Genomic DNA, 20311 nt, shown 5'->3' with positions numbered 1-20311 from the left:
GGGTTGGCACGGATCGAGACTGGGATTTGTCACTCCGTGTGACGGAGAGGTATCTCTGGGCCCACTCGGTAATGCATCATCATAATGAGCTCAATGTGACTAAGGCGTTAGTCACGGGATCATGCATTGCGGTACGAGTAAAGAGACTTGCCGGTAACGAGATTGAACAAGGTATTGGGATACCGACGATCGAATCTCGGGCAAGTAACATACCGATTGACAAAGGGAATTGCATACGGATTGATTGAATCCTCGACACCATGGTTCATCCGATGATATCATCATGGAACATCTGGGAGCCAACATGGGTATCCAGATCCCGCTGTTGGTTATTGACCGGAGAGGCGTCTCGGTCATGTCTGCATGTCTCCCGAACCCGTAGGGTCTACACACTTAAGGTCCGGTGACGCTAGGGTTGTAGAGATATATGTATGCGGAAACCCGAAAGTTTTTCGGAGTCCCGGATGAGATCCCGGACGTCACGAGAGGTTCCGGAATGGTCCGGAGGTAAAGATTTATATATGGGAAGTCTTATTTTGGTCGCCGGAAAAGTTTCGCGCTTTATCGGTATTGTACCGGGAGTGCCGAAAGGGGTCCGGGGGTCCACCAAGGGGGTCCACCAGCCCCGGGGGGCCACATAGGCTGTAAGGGGTGCGCCTTGGCCTATATGGGCCAAGGGCACCAGCCCCAAGAGGCCCATGCGCAAGAGATAAGAAAAAGGGAGAGTCCTAAAGGGGGAAGGCACCTCCGAGGTGCCTTGGGGGGGAAGGACTCCCCCCTGGCCGCACCCTTCCTTGGAGGAAGGGGCAAGGCTGCGCCCCCCCTCTCCCTTGGCCCTATATATAGTGGGGGGGAGGGAGGGCAGCAACCTACAGCCTTGGGCGCCTCCCTCCTCCCCTGCAACACCTCTCTCTCTCTCGCAGAAGCTCGGCGAAGCCCTGCCGGAGACCCGCTACATCCATCACCACGCCGTCGTGCTGTTGGATCTCCATCAACCTCTCCTCCCCCCTTGCTGGATCAAGAAGGAGGAGACGTCGCTGCACCGTACGTGTGTTGAACGCGGAGGTGCCGTACGTTTGGCACTCGGTCATCGGTGATTTGGATCACGGCGAGTACGACTCCGTCATCCACGTTCATTGGAACGCTTCCGCTCGCGATCTACAAGGGTATGTAGATGCACTCCTTTCCCCTCGTTGCTAGTAGACTCCATTGATGCATCTTTGTGAGCGTAGGAAAATTTTAAATTATGCTACGATTCCCAACATTAAATGGGTGCGACAAGCCACAAGGCTTTTTTTGTATTCAAGACAGGGCTTTCCATTAACGGTCCAGCAGTGCCATCTGAACCATTAATGTAAAAGTCACTGTTAGTAGCTTTGGTCTCATCGATCATCGTTTCTAAATCTAGATTCTCAGGGAGAACAATCTCTGGATTATCATCAGCAAACTTAAGGCAAGGATTTTTCTCCTCATCAATCATATCCATGACAATAGCTATTTGTTCATCGATGTTACTACCAATGCATAAATCAACCTTACTAGTATTTGAGACAAGAACGTCAGGATCAAGGACAGCAAATACCTTTGAAAGTAGTGGGGATTTCCAAGTTCTTCCTCTTCATATATGCAGCTGCTTTGTCCATGATCTTAATGTCTCCATGATTCCTAGTTATTGGTTTGCTTGTGAGCACTGGCCCCCAGACAGGAGAATTTTTGACACTTGGTTTTTTCTTCTGCACCGATTCCACACTATCCAGAGTTTCCAGTAGAGATCTCTTAACATATCCCATTGCCAGAGCCAAATCCTCAGGGAGACATTGCATCTCATCCACCAAATCTTCCTCCTCTTCATCAGTCTCAACCATTTCAAACCTGCTTAGTTGTTCAGAGCAATATTCCAGATGTGCTGACATGGGATCAGATCTTTCAGAAGGAAAGGGTTTTGCAGGAGTGGTTTTTTCATTATCTGCTTCCTTATTCTTCTCAGGGGTTTTGCTCCTAATTTCTTCCACAAAATCCTCATGAATTGTATCCAGCATGTTGGTAGGGTGGAATTCCACTGCAGAAGCAGCTCTCTATGAGTTTGACTGACTGGAACTTGCAGCCAGAGTATTTTTGGGAGGGAAATTTGCCTTGTCCAGCTCATCAATAGGTTCTCCCATGTCTTCTCCTTGAGATTTATCCTTGTTAGACATGTCTTCATTGTTATCTTCATCCTTTTTCTCCATATTGTCCAAATCTGGGTCCAGATCATCTCCATCAGAGTCCTCTCCCAGTTGTTCAAACCCTTCAAAAGGAATTTTCCTGGGGTCTCTACAAGCCACTTTCACTCTGATATTCTCATAGAAGTTCTTAAATATACCATTCCAGTCCACATCTACCAGGATCCCAAAGCAAGCTGTAATCTGGGCAAACACCTTCCATGCACACCACTTTGGAGGAATCCCCTCAATTTGAACCCAGGCCTCAGTAAGTCCCCCAAATTCTTCTAGCATTCCCACCCATTCACAGATCTTGACAGAAACACCATCAATTGGGAGCTCAAATGCAGGAAACTCAATCAGGTCTTCGACATTTTTCCAAGGTGGAAATATCAGCAAGAATTTCTTCTCTCCCAAGTCCCTAATCTGCCAAGGTCACTCTTTGTTTTTGCAAAAAATTCCATTGAGCTGAATCAGCAACTCTGAGGCAGAAACCTCACCCTTAACCACTTTGAGAACTGCACAATTCTTGTAGTTAAGCCAACTTAGTTCTGAAGCAGTGGGTACATCAATATGGTAAAACCCCAGGCCAGCCGCTGTCCTACCAAAGTAGGTCGCTGTAGGATGTGGCTTTGCCCAGGCAGCGCAGTTATTGACATTATGACCTCCCGCGCAGATAAAACACTTCTTCGGCTCAATGTAGTTCCCCACATAGTGCCCCAGCCAACTACACTTAAAGCATGTCATATCCTTGTACCTTGGATCCAGCGCTTGAACTGTAGCAGCAGGAGGAGGAGGTGGAGCTGGGACTGCTGTATCGGCCACTTGCTGCTGCTGGATCCCACGCGCCGCCTGCTTGGGAGGATGCTGCCCCGGCTTGGCAGCACCTCCCGCCGGCGTGGCCCCTGTCTTCCCATCTTGAGAAGCAGGCTTCTTCCCTGGCGGCGGACGGCGTTGCCGCTGCCTTCGCTGCCCCCGCTCCATCCCTCCCTTAACCACCTCAACAAACGATCTAGGAAAACCTAGTTTCTCGGTGGAAATTTTAAAGATAGTAGGAGTTGGATCAAATCTGCCCACTGCCCGAATCGGGAAACAGTCTTATGCTGAGAATTTTCTATCCCTAAACAGATCCTTTCTAACCCAAAACAATTTGGGGATTGCAAAGCTAGGGTTCGGCGGCGGCTGCCCCTCTATATGTAGGTGCTGGCGGCGGCTGGGAGAAGGAACCACCCATAGCTGGCCATAAAAATCCGCCACTTCCTCCCCGTCCCCGCTAGCAGAGGTAGAAAGCGTATTTTTACGACCCGTTTTCTTCCCAACTACACGACCCGAAATCAACGGCGGTGGTTGAGAGATCGGCCCTGTTTGTGGGACCTCCAGATTCGAATCCAATCCCGCCCCTCCCGCAGAAGCGAGCTCGTCGGCGGCGGAATGGCTCGCCGGACTCGTAGATTCATAAGAATCTCTCACTGACTTAGGGAAAATAGAAGTGGAGTCACAAATACTCTTGCAAGGGACAACCCTATCTTCCTTAACGATCAATTCAGCGCACAAATCACCATCAGATCTCGAACGAACATATGATTTGGGTCTGGATTTTCTCACCTTGTCAGGGAGATGTGGAATCTCCCCGCGGTCGCCCGGCCATGGTGGAAGGTTGAGGAAGCGCGCCTCGCCCCTCCCACGCCGCGCCCACAGGTTGGAGAAGCCCTGCGGGGCGTGCACGTCGGGCTCCCCTCGATTCAGGGGACCCTGGGCAGGACGGTCCCTGGCGGTAGGTACTTTGGTGGTATGTTGGAGATCTGCACCACCGCCGGAGGCTGAATGTTGAGTCGCGACGGATTCCTTGTCCTGAATCTCGCCCACTTCGCCGCCTGCCTCGGATCCGTTGACTCCGCCTCCTGAATGGCCCAGAAGATGAGCTCGTAATCCATCCCCCCATCATCGCCGGCGAACCGCGCGCGTTCCTCGAATGTCGCGTGTTGTATGACCTCGATGAGGGTCGCTGGCCAGTTGTCGCGGTTCGGGAATCGCTCCCTCACCACGCGAATCATCTCCGCGTGTGCCTCTGGCGACCCCCGCTCGGTCACCGGCAACTGCGACACCGGCACCGGCGGCAGGGGGCCATCGGCGCCATCACCTGGTGATTGTGACGCGCCCATCGCGCCCTTGCACCCCTCTGCGAGCCCCCCACCATCTCTGTCGCTCGACTGGGCCGTGGGATCTGACGAAGAGCAGCCGCCAGGGGAGGGAGATGATGTGGCGAGGGGGAGGGAGGCTAGATAAGCCCGCGCGGCCATTAATGGCGGTGGTTGCGGCGCCATTACTCGTGGTAGGTGAGGCGAGAGGGCGGGTGGTAGGTGAGAGCGTCATCTCAACCTGATCTTATCCTCAACTATCAAAGGTGTGTGGTTTGTTGGGGGGGAATCTAGGTATTTTAACTACTTAACTAATTCTTGTTCTTAGAAGTAGTTTGCAATAATTATTCAAACACTTGTTTTTGGGGGGGCATGAATTATTCAATCTAAGTTTATAGAGTCCATACAAAATATCTAAAAATAGAAAGTGTTCTTAGTCTTTCTATTGTTCATCATTACTCCTTCAAAGATATTGCTAATGTGATCCATTTTGCTAGGTTTGATGGTATTAGCCTGGCTAATAAGAAGGTTTAGTCTGCATTGTAGTTGAGGATCTTGCTAATCTCGTTACCCATCTACTATATCTAAATAACTAGCCCCCATTTCTAAGAATTCTTTGTCTTCTCCTTGAGCCACATCACCCTAATTAATTTAGTCATTGGCTATAATAGCTCGGTCTACAATAGCCATCGGATCTACATATTAAGAACCGTAGTACCAAGCGCATGCAATAAGTGACGGATGCATGCAAAAATGCATGCAGTAACTGATGCATGAAGTCTATATTAGTTGAGAAAGAAAATTAATGACACCTGCATGTAGCTCACAATACGGTGCTCCATGAAAGAAAACTGAGGTGTGCATTTTATATTTTGCTTTGTTATGCTCCATTCTTATTTACACATAGAGATACACATTTGTTTATTTTTAAAATATTGATGAAAACCCACCTTGCTATAGGAGAAATTTTAAAGACATTGACTGGGTTGATTAGTTCACACATTTTTTATTGTGCAACTTTCATTTTATACAAATTCCCGCTGGAACGCACGGGCTTTTCATCTAGTTTCATGAGGTTTGATGTTATTCTCATTGCTAGCCAAAAGCATGTATAATGCTTCTGCCTTTCCGTTTTCTACCTCAACCTACAAGTTCACTGATACGTCTCCAATGTATCTATAATTGATTGTTTCGTGCTATTATATTATTAATCTTGTATGCTTTATATGCAATTTTATATCATTTTGGGAACTAGCCTATTAACTTAGTGCCCAATGCCAATTCCTGTTTTTGCCTATTTTATTGTTTCGCAGGAAAACCATACCAAACGAAGTCCAAACATGATGAAACTTTATGATGCTTTTTTTTCTGAATCAGAAGGGATCCAAGAACCTTTGGGGGGAGACCAAACACCGCACGAGAGAGGCACAAGCTCACACGCTGCGCCCCCAGGGGGTGCCGTCTGATCTTGTGGCCCCCTCGCAACTCTGCTTGACCTAATTCCAGGCCCATAAATTCCATAAAATCTAGAAACCACCAGAGAGAGATGCGAAACAATTATTTCGTCGCTGTAAGCCTCTGTTCTTCCGCGATCCCATTTGGAGGCCTCCGTCGGTACTCTGCCGGCGGGGTAATCAATTATGGAGGGCCTCTACATCAATCTTGTTGCCTCTCTGATGATGTGTGAGTAGTTCCCCACAGGACCTATGGGTCCATAGCAGTAGCTAGATGGCTCTCTCTCTCTCTCTCTCTCTCTCTCTCTCTCTCTCTCTCTCTCTCTTTGATCTTCAATACAATGTTCTCTTCGGAGATCGATATGATGTAATTCTTTTATGCGGTGTGTTTGTTGGGCTCCGATGAATTATGGGTTTATGATCAGATTATTCATTGAAAGTAATTGAGTTATTTCTGAACTTTATTGTGTGTGATTGTTATAGCTATGTAATGTTTTCCAATCTATGAGTTATCTTTGGCCAAGTTGATGATTACATCTTGAGTGGAAGTGGTGCATAGTAGTAGGTTCAATCTTTCGGTGTCCTCACCTCATACAGAAGGGGTAGCGAGGCACATATTTGTATTGTTGCTACTAAGGATAAAACGATGGGGTTCGATCATATTAGTTGATCTTATTTTGTCTACATTATGTCATGATACTTAATGCATTACTTTGTTTTTCATGAACTTAATACCTAGAGAGGCAAGCATAGAAGCGCTCTTGAAGTGGAGTAATAGTAGTAGATGCAGAATCGTTTGGTCTACTTATCACGGACGTAATGCCTATGTATTGATCATGCCATGAATAATATCATAACTATGCGCTATTCTATAAATTGCCCCACAGTAATTTGTTCACCCACTATATCGCTATGTTCTTGAGAGAGATGCCTCTGGTGAAAGCTATGGCCCCAGGGTCCATTTGAATCATATTGCTAAAACCCTAAAACCTTGCTACAATTTCTTTACTTTTATTTTACTTTGCAATTTACATATCTCCTACTATCAGATTTAATCCTTGCAATTAACGAGTACAAGGGGATTGACAACCCTCTTGCCCGCGTTGGGTGCAAGTATTTGCTCTTCTGTGTGTAGGTACTGCTAAAGGGCGTTTGTGTGAATCTCCTATTGGTTCGATAAACCTTTGTTCTTTACTGAGGGAAATATTTTCTGCTACTATATTACTTCACCCTCCCTCTTCAGGAAATCCCAACGCATTTCAGAAGTAGCATTCACCAACAAAAAGAAACATTCGTAGAATTAGTGCACATAGGTGTATATGTAAAGCACTAAAACTATTACAAAATTTCAATATAGTGCGCCTAGAAGAATTTCAAGGAAAACTTACTTCAAAATCATCTATGTCTTTGATGAACCTTTCACCGTTATAGAGCAATGCAAATCTTAAAACAACATATAGTGATTCACCATGTTCAACTTGTGGCACACCTTCTACCCCATTGACAATCCCATTTACCCATGAAGTCTTTGTTTTTTCTTTTGGGATTCCTCATCTCCAAACATAATTTTGAAGACTTCCTTAATCCTAGGCATCTGAGAATTGCATAAGAATCTTGTAGTGCAGTTCATAAAACTGAAAATTGGTATTAAAATACTTACCATTTTTATTTTATGAGTGTGGCACTCTTCCCTTTTTCCTTGCTCTATTGTTTTCAATGGCATCTAGTTTCAATATGTATTCTTGGTTTTCCATTTCTTCATCCCCAAGAGAGGTTTCTTTTGTATCAAGGATATGAGGTTTCTTCTTATATTTGTCCATCACATATAGAGTGTACTAGTGTTCCTTCTCGATGGGTATGAATACCTGCGTGGAAAAGTTTTCATATTAGATGAGAGTTTAGTATGAAAGTATTTGTTAAAACATTTCTACGAAATTTGATTCTCTTGTTGAGAAAGGTTCTTACTATTTTTGCTTAAGAGCTTCTTCCTTTGATATTTTTTGACATGAATGTTTAACTTATTGTTTTGCAAAGTATTTTTAATTTGGGAACATTTTGATTTATCTCCTCGATATTCAACAACTCCTACAAAAAAATGAAAAAAGTGTTAGAAAAGAAAAAATAATATCAAGATAAACAACCATTTGGAAATACACATTTAGAAGATATTTTATTCTTTTTAAACTTACCTGTCGGAAGTATGTTCTTAATATTAGTCTTTCACTTTCTTGTGATTCTTGTCATCTTTATCACATATTTGCTATTTCTGCCAACACATTCTTTTGTATATGGTGTTTATCGTTCATCTTTGCTAGTCTTGGACAAAATGTTGCCTTTAGGTTCGCTCTAGTAAAATTGTGTTATGCACATCATTATGTGATGGGATTCGTTGCAAGGAAAACAAAAAAATTCTTACGAGAGAATGAATAAACCCAGGATCCAATCTACTAGATGCTAGCAATGAGTGGGAGAAGGTCTACATACCCTTGTAGAACACACGCGTTTAACGATCTAATGATCATGGGTTATGTAGTCGTACTTTCGTTCGGATCAATCCGATGTAGCACCACTCGAACGATGCCTCCGAATTGCACACACATGCAGCTTGATGTCGTCTCCTCCTTGATCCAGCAAGCGAGGGGGAGAGGCGGATGAGATTGATCTCAGCAGCACGACGGTGTGGTGGCTGAAGTATGGTGGAAATCTGGCAGATATTTGCTAAGAACTGCGCGGATGAGGGATGTATTGAACGAGAGGGAGGCGGCCAGCAACTGGGGTGTCAAGTCCTGCGGCCTGCCCCTCTCTCCTCTATTTATTTATAGGCATGGGGGAGGCGGCTTGGCCCATCCTCCAAGCCTCTAGGGGTTGTGCACCAAAGGGGGGATCCTTCCTTTTCCCACTGATTGTGATCCCTCCTTTTAAGGGATCTTGATCTTATCCCTTCAGGATTTGATCCCATTCCTTTTACGGGGGATTTTGGTGCGCATGGACTAGAGGTGTGGTGCCTTGGTTCACTACCCACATCCATGTGGGTTCCGCGCATGTGGGTCCTACTCTGGAACCTTCTAGAATGTTCCTGATACAATACCAAAAAATACCGAAATATTTTGGTAACCCTGAAAATACCTTCCATATATGTTTTCTTTGTCTATGGACCATTCCGAGACTCCGAATATATATTTTGGTAACCCCATGATGTCCAGGATCCCATCTGAGACTCCGAATAAAAATTCGATAACACCATCTTATTATCTCATCAAACCCTAACGACACCGAACGTTAAGTGTGTGAATCTACGGGTTCGAGAATATGTGGACATGATCAAGACTCCAGGCCAATCAATAACCAATAAAGGGACCATGGATGCCCATGATGCTTCCCACATATTTGACAAAGATATTTAATCGGCTGAACCATGTTCTCAATGATTTCGATAACCCCGTATACAATTCCATTTGTCTGGCGATATGTTACTTGCCCGAGATTCGATCGTCGGTCTCATCATACCTATTTTAATCTCGTTACCAGCAAAGTCTCTTTACTCGTTCCGTAATACAATATCCCCGTGACCAAACCCATTAGTTATATGCTTAAAAGCTACTTCGGATGTTGTATTCCCGAGAGGGCCCAGAGATATCCCTCCATCACATGGAGTGATAAATCCCAGTCTTGATCCATGCAACCCAACGAGTACCTTCCGAGATACCCGAAGAGCTTCTTTATGATCACCTATTTACGAAGTGACAATTGATGCCCACAAAGCATTTTTTCGGTACTAGGGAGTGCCATGATCTCATGGGCTATGGAACAGATACTTAACATTAAGAAAGTTGTAGCAATTTAAACTTAGTGACACGATCAGATGCTAGGCTTGTGACTGGGTCTGTCCATCACATCACTTACAGACAATAGCAACTGACGATAGATTTGTCGAGTGCATCTTGATTGAATAACTGAAATAGTTCTGAATACTCAACGGACAGAGCTTTCTTATTGAAGTAATGATCTTCCTCGACTTGCACCATGAGGGACTCTCGATTGGAAATCTTGGTAATTTTCATGTACCAATCATGCAATTCATACATTCTCGTTGGGAGGTTCTTGACCTCCTCGAGCTCGACCAAAGGTTGGCCCCGGACATATTTCCGTTTTATTTCCTCCTCTCTAAGCGGAGACATGGGCTCAATATCGAGGAGTTGTCCAACAGTGATGTTGAGCATTTTAGCCTGCATTATATGCTCCTCGGTTATTACCACATCGCCCAGATCGGGAACGTAAACGGTTTGCCCACAATAATATTGGGCGCGCGTACTCTCATGTGTTGTTGGCACAACAAGCGGGGGGGGGGGGGGGGGGTCGATTGCGCCGCCTGTTCTCCCAGCTGGGGAACGGTTTTCCCGCATTTTTTGACAGCTGCTTGTTGGCTCGAGCTCGAGCTTGCTTCTTTCTGTAGTCGTGCTTGATGTGCCTTCCTGATTTGGCGCTCATAGTCTGAGTCAACAGGCTTGGGAGCTGGTGGTCTAGCCATACGAATGAAGTGGTCAATCTTTTCCTCAGGCACTTTCTCCCTCGGCGGCGTTGCCGGTTTTGGTCGAAAATGAGCGTCCACTTCGGCCCGCACTATTGCATCATTTTGCTCCTCGGTCATGTCGTAAGGCCTCTGAGGAAGAGGAGCGAGGCTGCTTGGACCATATTTATATCGCTTGTCTCTTACTTTCTGTACTACCTCGACTCGTACCGCTACGCACCATAGCTGCGGCGTGTCTCTTCTGCGATTGCTTAGGCGGCGGAGACGGCTGACGTGGCTTAGTTGGAGCAGGAGGAGTGGCCTGACGCTGTGCCGAACTTGAAGCTGGAGGTGTGGCCTGACACGGTGTCGGACTTGAAGCAGGAGGTGTGGCCTGACGTTGTGCCGGACTTGAAGCAGGAGGTGTGGCCTGACACGGTGTCAGACTTGAAACAGGAGGAGTGGCCTGACGCTGTGCCGGACTTGAAGCGGGAGTCTGCTCACGCGTTCGTGGACTTGGAGGAGCGGGAGTCTGCTGACACGGTGGCGGACTTCGAGGAGGAGTCGGCAGACGCGGTGTCGGTGGACTTCGAAAGATGATGCAATCCTTTCTCCATAGGATGATACGATGTATGGCCTCTCCCAGTGTGTGCTCGTCGTCACCTCCAGGAATGTCAAGATCTAGCCCCGAATATGGGTCCACCACCTCATCAACCAAGACACGAGCATAGCCCTCTGGAATCGGGGCGCAATGGAAGGTTGCTTCGGGGGTAATTGTAAAAGCAACGACGTCCGCCACCTTCATGGATATGTTCTTCATTTTGAAGTGTAGCTCATAGTTAGTGTTCTCAATGATATCATCCACAGGGTATGTATCCAGCAGTGCGTCGCCCAGGGCGGAACCAACGCTGCTTCTCGGCATGGACGGGACGGTGCTATCCAATGCTGGATGATCATCCGCTTGCTGCTGCCACTGCTGAGACCCCCTTTCCTGGCTAAGTGAGTCGATCTGCTGCTACTGCTACTGGAATTTGAGTGCCAAGTCTGCGTGTCTTGCTTCTAGGCCTTGAAGGCGTTCCGCGTCCTGCTTCCTCTGCTCCTCCTCCAGCTTCCTCTTCTCCTCCTCCATCTTCTTTCTTGCACGGGTCCTGTAGTCGTCGTTCCATTCCGAAAAGCCCTCATACCAGGGAATAACGCCCTTGCCTCGTGTTCTTCCCGGGTGTTCAGGATTTCCCAGGGCGCGCGTAAGCTCGTCGTTCTCTCTGTTGGGCGTGAACACCCCCTTTCGAGCATCTTCTATTGCGTCAAGTAACTTTTGTTCTGCTCCTTTTAGACTTGCCTTCTTCGAAACCAGGCCTGTTCTTCGGGTCCAACGCCCCCCCATGCGCATAGAACCAAGTTCTGCACCTGGGGGGCAGCTTCTAGTAACCAGAGTGACCCCTGCATCCTCCATCTCTTGCTCAGACTTATCCCACTTAGGCATTGCCACCGCGTAGCCACCTGGACCCAGCCTATGGAACTGCGTCTTTTTTGCGGCACTGGCCTTGTTTTTTCTCGACCGTTCCTTAGATAATTCTGATTCCTTGAATTTCACGAAAGCGGGCCAGTGTTCTCTTTGCTTCTCCTGTGTTCCCTTGAATTCTGGAGTCTTCCTTTCTGCAGCGAGGTAGTTGGCCCATACAGTTTTCTTGTGGGTGTTGAATGGAATTGCCATCTTCTTAAGAGCAGCGTCCTTGACTTTCTGCACATCTGCATCAGTGAAATAATCTGGTAGGGTGAAATGTTCCATCAGAGATTCCCAAAGCTTTTGTTTTGCTCTGTCGTCGACCCAAGTAACATCTGGGCGTTTAGTTTTTGGCTCTTTCCATTCTTGAATGGAGATCGGGAGTTGGTCCTTCACAAGAACTCCGCACTGACGAACGAACTTGTTCGCAATGTTCTTAGGCGTGAGGGGTTCGCCACTAGCTTTGATGGAATCGATGTTGTACTTTACACCCTCCTTCAACTTTTTGCCCGGACCGCGCTTTGTCCTGCTGTCTGTAGAAGCAGATTTGCTCGATCCGGAGGGCTGAAATAAGAAAGATCGATTTGTTAATATATCTTCAAATAAAAAAACATGTGATGATCACTAGATGCCTGCTTATATAAATATACCTCGCCGGTAGTCTTTGTTATTTCAAGATCAACATTGTATTCGTCATCATAATCATTGTCTGCGTCATCATAATCATAATCATAGTTCATGACTTCATCAGCTCGGTCGTCGAGATCGAATATCTTATCATCACCCTCCCCGGTATTGTTCAGATATTGGGAGCCGTCATTTGCTTCATTCAGATCATCTGGCCTGCTAGGGCTGCGTATGATCTCGAACAGGGCCTCTTCTCCCTCTCTGCCGGTATTGTCCGCCATAGCTTTTATTTAACTAATACAGAAGAAATATAAAACAATTTAGTATTCAAATTACAATGCATGGATGCAATCAATAAGGAAAAACTGAATCATATAGTACATAATATGCATCGTCTTGAATAATATATAATCTCGAATACATCGTCTCGAATAATATATAATCTCGAATACATCACTGGCTAGGTAGCTAATAAAGATCGAATACTATAGAAGAATCTAGGCCACTCGCGGTTCCTGGGGCGCGGGCGGTGGACACCCAAAGACAAGGAACCATCACAGGATCATATCTCCGGTCATCTGCCCAAAGAACCTGCCAGGTATTGGAGAACCTGACGTCCATAGCAGCCATGTAGCGATGGACGTGCTAGTCCTCCTCCCTGACACGACGACGCACCACCTCCGGCGGGGCCGGCTCCCTCTGCACCGAATGTGGCCCACGCGAACGCCACCAAAGGAGATCAGGGTCGACGACGGGACCCGAGGTCGGGTTCCTCACCAAGCGGCATGCCCCTCCAGGTAGCACCTCCCAGTGCCAGCCCGGCGGAGCCCAATCCCGGACATGGGTCAGCCGGACGTCGTCGCGAACGGGTCGACGGCGAGGATGCGAGCCGGGCATCGTCGAGAACAAATACTATATGCCCGCAAAAAGTAACATTTTTTAAATGATTGGATTTTGATAACTAAAATTCTATATGCAAATTCTAACAATTTGACATTAATCTAATTCATCTACCTAAAACTAATTCTAAAATTTCTAACATTTCTATATATATAACTAACATTTCTATAACATTTCTAATATTTCTATAACGAAAAAACAGAAAAATTGCTAACATTTCTATAAATATTTCTATAACTTAAAAACAGAAAAATTTATAACATTTCTATAACATTTCTAATATTTCTATAACTAAAAAACAGAAAAATTTCTATAACTAAAAAACTAAAAAAAATGTGTGTGTGTGTGTGGACATGGCGGCCGGGGCAGGAGCTCACCGGCGAGGCGAGGCGACGGGGACGGCGACGGGCGGCGACGACGGGGATGGGGACAGGGCGGTGACGACGGGGACGGGGACGGGCCGGGCGGGGACGACGGGACGACGGGGCGGGGCGCGGCGACGACGGGGACGGGGACGGGGCGACAATGGGGACGGCCGGGGCGGCGACGTGGGCGTCGACGAGGGGTGGCGACGGGGGCGGCAACGGGGGGCGGTAGGCGACGGGGCAGAGGAGAAGAAGCAGATGAGAAACTGAATTTTTTGAAGTGTTTTTTTATATAGGATGGGCCTTTAGTACCGGTTGGAGCGACCAACCGGTACTAAAGGTCAATTTTGGCCAGGCCAAGCGGCGGGAAGCGCCCACCTTTAGTACCGGGTGGTGGCTCCAACCGGTACTAAAGACCCTCCCTTTAATACCGGTTTGAGCCACCACCCGGCACTAAAGGTGGTGCGCTGGCGCAGGTGCGGTGCGTCATGTTTAGTCCCACCTCGCTAGCCGAGGGGCGTCCGCACTGGTTTATAAGCCCCAGTGCGGTAGCTCTCTCGAGCTCCTCTCCAAAGCAGGCGTACTGGGCCTAAATGTTCTATGTTGTCCTGTGGGCCTACTGGGCCTTTGCGGGCCTGCATCCTGCCCAACAACAGGTTGAGTTTCTAGTCGTATGCAGGCCGCTGTGGCGCAGTAGGCGGGCTTTTTTATTTTCTTTATTTTCTTTATTTATTTTTGCTTTATTTATTTTTGTTTTATTTATTTTTGAGTTGTTTTTTGCTGTATTTAGAGTTTCTTTGTGAATATTTTTGCTTTAGGTACAAAAAATTACAAACTTTCTATAGTGCCGGTAGTTTACAAATTCGAATAGTTTACATTTTGAATTATTTGAAATTTGTGTGAATCACTAGTTTGTGAATAACTTAACTTTGAAAATAGATATTCAGTGATTCTTTTTTCTTATGTTTAATACTAGTGTGTTTTAACATTATATTCAATTTGGTAATGCTTAGGTTATTTAAAAAATGAAATGCCTTTGTAACGGATGAGTTTTCGTCCGAAACCCTGATACTTCGAAAGAGATTGTCCATTTTATACACGAAGTGCATCCAGTTTTTGCGGTAACCCTCTCTACTTTTTTGCACATGTTATGTGGGTGAAATTATGATACCATGCCAACTTTCAACCTTTTCCGAGTTCATTTGAAATGCTTTTCAATTTCAGGGTCATTTAGCTGAAAAATCAGTAAATGCATGAAAGAATTTGTTTGCACATAAAATTTCTTCGCGTTTCAAATGCCAAAACACATAACTACCCTAACTATTACAGAGATTCCCTCCTGGGTGTGAAACACAGAAGAAAGTGATGATAGTGAAGCCGATCACATCCCAGATCTTTGGGTGTGAAACTTCTTCTTCGCGTATGTCCCTTTGCGCCATAGCCATGGAAAATCTTCATCATTTAACTGGATGCTCGGGTCAATATTCACTGTGAATGGAGCAATTTCATCAAACTTTTCATAATCTTCTGACATGTCTGTCTTGTCATCCACTCCCACGATGTTTCTCTTCCCAGAAAGAACTATGTGGCGCTTTGGCTCATCGTATGATGCATTCGCTTCCTTATCTTTTCTTTTTCTCGGCTTGGTAGACATATCCTTCAGATAGAAAACCTGTGCCACATCATTAGCTAGGACGAATGGTTCGTCTACATACGCAAGATTGTTGAGATCCACTGTTGTCATTCCATACTGCGGGTCTTCCGTTACCCCATATCGTGTCATATTGACCCATTTGCACCGAAACAAAGGGACCTTCAAACCACGTCCATAGTCAAGTTCCCATATCTCCTCTATGTAACCATAATATGTTTCCTTTCCCGTCTTGGTTGTTGCATCAAAGCGGACACCACTGTTTTGGTTGGTGCTCTTCTTATCTTGGGCGATCGTGTAAAATGTATTACCATTTATCTCGTACCCTTTGAAAATCATTATATTCGAAGATGGTAACTGGGATAGCGAGTACAGGTCATCTTCAATAGAGGCGTCATGCATGGTACGTGTCTGCAACCAGCCGGCGAAACTCCTGGTTTGTTCACGTGTAATCCAGTCATCAGACCGCTCCGGGTGTTTGGAGCGTAGAAAATTCTTGTGTTCGTCCATATACGGCGCCACCAAGGCGGAATTCTGTATAACTGTGTAGTGTGCTTCAGTGAGAGAATGTCCGTCCATACATATTTTTTGATTCCCTCCTAGCGTGCCTTTTCCATCCAATCTGCCCTTATGCCGCGATTCAGGAACACCAATCGGCTTAAGGTCAGGAATAAAGTCAATACAAAACTCAATGACCTCCTCATTTTCATGGCCCTTGGAGATGCTTCCTTCTGGCCTAGCACGGTTATGAACATATTTCTTTAAGACTCCCATGAACCTCTCAAAGGGGAACATATTGTGTAGAAATACAGGACCCAAAACGTTAATCTCTTCGCATAGGTGAACTAGGACGTGCGTCATGATGTTGAAGAAGGATGGTGGAAACACCAACTCAAAACTGACAAGACATTGCACCAAATCATTCTCTAACCTTGGTATGATTTCTGGATCGATTACCTTCTGAGAGATTGCATTGAGGAATGCACATAGCTTCACAATGGCTAATCGAACGTTATCCGGTAGAAGCCCCCTCAATGCAACCAGAAGCAGTTGCGTCATAATCACATGGCAGTCATGAGACTTTAGGTTCTGGAACTTTTTCTCTGCCATATTTATTATTCCCTTTATATTCGACGAGAAGCCAGACGGTACCTTAATACTGAGCAGGCATTCAAAGAAGATTTCCTTCTCTTCTTTGGTAAGAGCGTAGCTGGCATGACCCTGATGTATGCCGTCTTTTCCATGCATACGTTGCTGGTCCTCCCGTGCCTCAGGTGTATCTTTTGTCTTCCCATACACGCCCAAGAAGCCAAGCAGGGTCACGCAAAGATTCTTCGTCACGTGCATCACGTCGATTGCAGAGTGGACCTCTAGATCTTTCCAATAGGGCAGGTCCCAAAATATAGATTTCTTCTTCCACATGGGTGCGCGTCCGTCGGTGTCATTCGGAACAGGTTGTCCGCCAGGACCCTTTCCAAAGACTACCTTCAAATCCTTGACCATATCATGTACATCAGCACCAGTACGGTGGCGAGGCTTCGTCCGGTGATCCGCCTCACCTTTGAAATGCTTGCCTTTCTTTCTTACGGGATGCCTGCTCAGAAGAAATCGACGATGTCCCAGGTACACATTCTTCCTACAATTGTCCAAATATATACTGTCGGTATCATCCAAACAGTGCGTGCATGCGCGGTATCCCTTGTTTGTCTGTCCTGAAAGGTTACTGAGAGCAGGCCAATCATTGATGGTCACGAACAGCAAGGCCTTTAGGTCAAATTCTTCCCCCATGTGCTCATCCCACGCACGTACACCTGTTCCATTCCATAGCTGTAAGAGTTCTTCAACTAATGGCCTTAGGTACACATCAATGTCGTTGTTGGGTTGCTTAGGGCCTTGGATGAGCACTGGCATCATAATGAACTTCCGCTTCATGCACAACCAAGGAGGAAGGTTATACAAACATAGAGTCACAGGCCAGGTGCTATGGTTGCTGCTCTGCTCCCCAAAAGGATCAATGCCATCTGCGCTTAGACCAAACCATACGTTCCTTGCGTCATCTGCAAACTCCTTCCCGTACTTTCTCTCAATTTTTCTCCACTGCGACCCGTCAGCGGGTACTCTCAACTTTCCGTCTTTCTTACGGTCTTCTCTGTGCCATCGCATCGCCTTGGCATGCTCTTTGTTTTGAAACAAACGTTTCAACCGTGGTATTATAGGAGCATACCACATCACCTTGGCAGGAATCTTCTTCCTGGGGCGCTCGCCCTCAACATCACCAGGGTCATCATGCCTGATCTTATAGCGCAATGCACCGCATACCGGGCAAGCGTTCAAATCCTCGTACTCACCGCGGTAGAGGATGTAGTCATTAGGGCATGCATGTATCTTCTGCACCTCTAACCCTAGAGGGCAGACAGCCTTCTTTGCTTCGTACGTACTCTCGGGCAATTCGTTGTCCTTTGGAAGCATATTCTTTATCATTACCAGCAACTTTCCAAATCCCTTGTCAGATACACCATTCTCTGCCTTCCATTGCACCAATTCCAGTGTGGTGCCCAACTTTTTCTTGTCAGCTTCGCAATTCGGGTACAACAATTTCTTGTGATCCTCTAACATGCGCTGCAACTTCTTCTTCTCCAAATCACTTGCGCAGTTTCTCTTTGCATCGGCAATGGCCCGACCTAGATCATCAGCGGGCTCATCTGATGCCTCTTCTTCAGCTTCTTCCCGCATTGCCAGCTCAGCTTCTTCCCCCATTGTTGTATCATCGTATTCAGGGAACCCATGGCCAGGATAGTTGTCGTCGTCCTCTTCTTCTTCATTGTCTTCCATCATAACCCCTCTTTCTCCGTGCTTGGTCCAAACATTATAGTGGGGCATGAAACCGGACTTAAACAGGTGGACGTGAATGGTTCTTGACGTAGAGTAATTGTGATCATTCTTACAGACTAAACATGGACAAGGCATAAAACCATCCGCCCGCTTGTTTGCCTCAGCCGCAAGCAGAAAAGTTTGCACGCCATTAATGAACTCGGGAGAGCATCGGTCATCGTACATCCATTGTCGGCTCATCTTCATTACACAACACCGAATAGACCAAATTAATACAAGTTCATACAAGACTTAAATGCAACAAACAAATAACTCTCTAACTAAAGAATTTAAATGCAACAACAAATGCGATCAATATCGCAACTAAGGTAACAATTGATCCAACAGCATAATGATACCAAGCCTCACTATCAATGGCATATTTTCTAATCTTTCTAATCTTCAAGCGCATTTTCTCCATCTTGATCTTGTGATCATCGACGACATCGGCAACATGCAACTCCAATTCCATCTTCTCCCCCTCAATTCTTTTCAATTTTTCTTTCAAATACTCGTTTTCTCTTTCAACTAAATTTAATCTCTCGACAATAGGGTCGGTTGGAATTTCCGGTTCACAAACCTCCTAGACAAAAATATCTATGTCAACTTGATGGGCATAATTTGTCATAAACACGAAATGCAACAACTAGTTTTAAAAGAGAATATACCACATCCGAATCATAACAAGGACGAGGGCCGACGGGGACGGATATCAAAACCATGGCACTATGTATAACAAACAACGTACGGGTAAGATAATTATACGAGTAACTATATATCCAAATCACACAAACATCAATTTGGTAATGTAAAACATTCATGAACAAGAGGCTCACCACAAGGTGGTGCCGGCGACGGAACGGTGCGGGCGATCGACTGTGGTAACGAGGGAGATTTAGAAGGCACTAAGTAAACCACACCTACATATGCAAACTAAGTGTTAGTTTTGACCACAAATTGCATATAAATCAAATACTAGCACATATATTTTCTACCAAATTACTAAACTCATAAATTAATCACTATACAAAGCATTGCAAGAGCTAATCTAGCAATGAGAGATGAAAGGACAAAGTTGCTAACCTTTGTGATCATTTGAATGGATGGGGGCCTTCAAATCTTGACAAATTTTGGGCAAAATGTGTGATGAGCTCGAGACGAAGAGGGGAAGAACAGAGAGGAGAGGGGAAAGGGAAAGAACAGAGCGAGCTCGGGTGGACGAAGGGTTTATGTAGGACGACCTTTAGCACCGGTTCGTGCCATGAACCGGTACTAAAGGTGCTGGAGGGGCCCCGGACTGACAACATCCTGCCACCACTCACTTTAGTACCGGTCCGTGGCACGAACCGGTGCTAAAGGTCGGCCACGAACCGGTACTAATGAAAGCGGCTGGCTAGCCGTTGGAACCGGCACTAATGCACACATTAGTGCCGGCTCAAAAGCAAACCGGCACTAATGTGCTTGACATTTGACCCTTTTTCTACTAGTGATTTGAGTTTTCGGTTATCCAATTATAGCATGAAGAACAAACACTTATCAAGAACAAGGAAATATGATAGTAACAACTTTATTATTGCCTCTAGGGCATATTACCAATAGTCTCTCACTTGCACTAGAATCAATAATCTAAGTTTACATTGTTACAAATCTAACACCCATGTAGTTTTGGTGTTGATCATGTTTTGCTCGTGGAAGAGGTTTGGTCAACGGGTCTGCAACATTCAGAACCGTATGAACTTTGCAAATCTTTATGTCACCTTCCTTGACGTAGTCACAGATGGAGTTAAAGAAACGTTTGATATGCTTGGTTTTCTTGTGAGACAGTGGCTCTTTGACAATGGCTATGACACCAGTGTTGTCACAATAGATAGCCATGGGATCCAATGCACTAGGAACCACACCTGGTTTGGATATGAACTCCTTCATCCAGGACACCGTCAGCCGTGCCACCTGGCACTTGTTTGCCGAGTGCTGTAGCAGAGGATCTTGGCATACATCACATAAACCGAGTGTTCTATTTTTGCCGAGCACATTGTAGCAGAGACTCGGCAACTACCGGCGTGTGTCGTGTCCTGTTGTCTGCCGAGAGCCAC

This window comes from Aegilops tauschii, chromosome 4 (genome assembly GCF_002575655.3).
Source record: "Aegilops tauschii subsp. strangulata cultivar AL8/78 chromosome 4, Aet v6.0, whole genome shotgun sequence".
NCBI lineage: Eukaryota > Viridiplantae > Streptophyta > Magnoliopsida > Poales > Poaceae > Aegilops > Aegilops tauschii.
Note: the sequence above shows the minus strand (reverse complement) of the source record.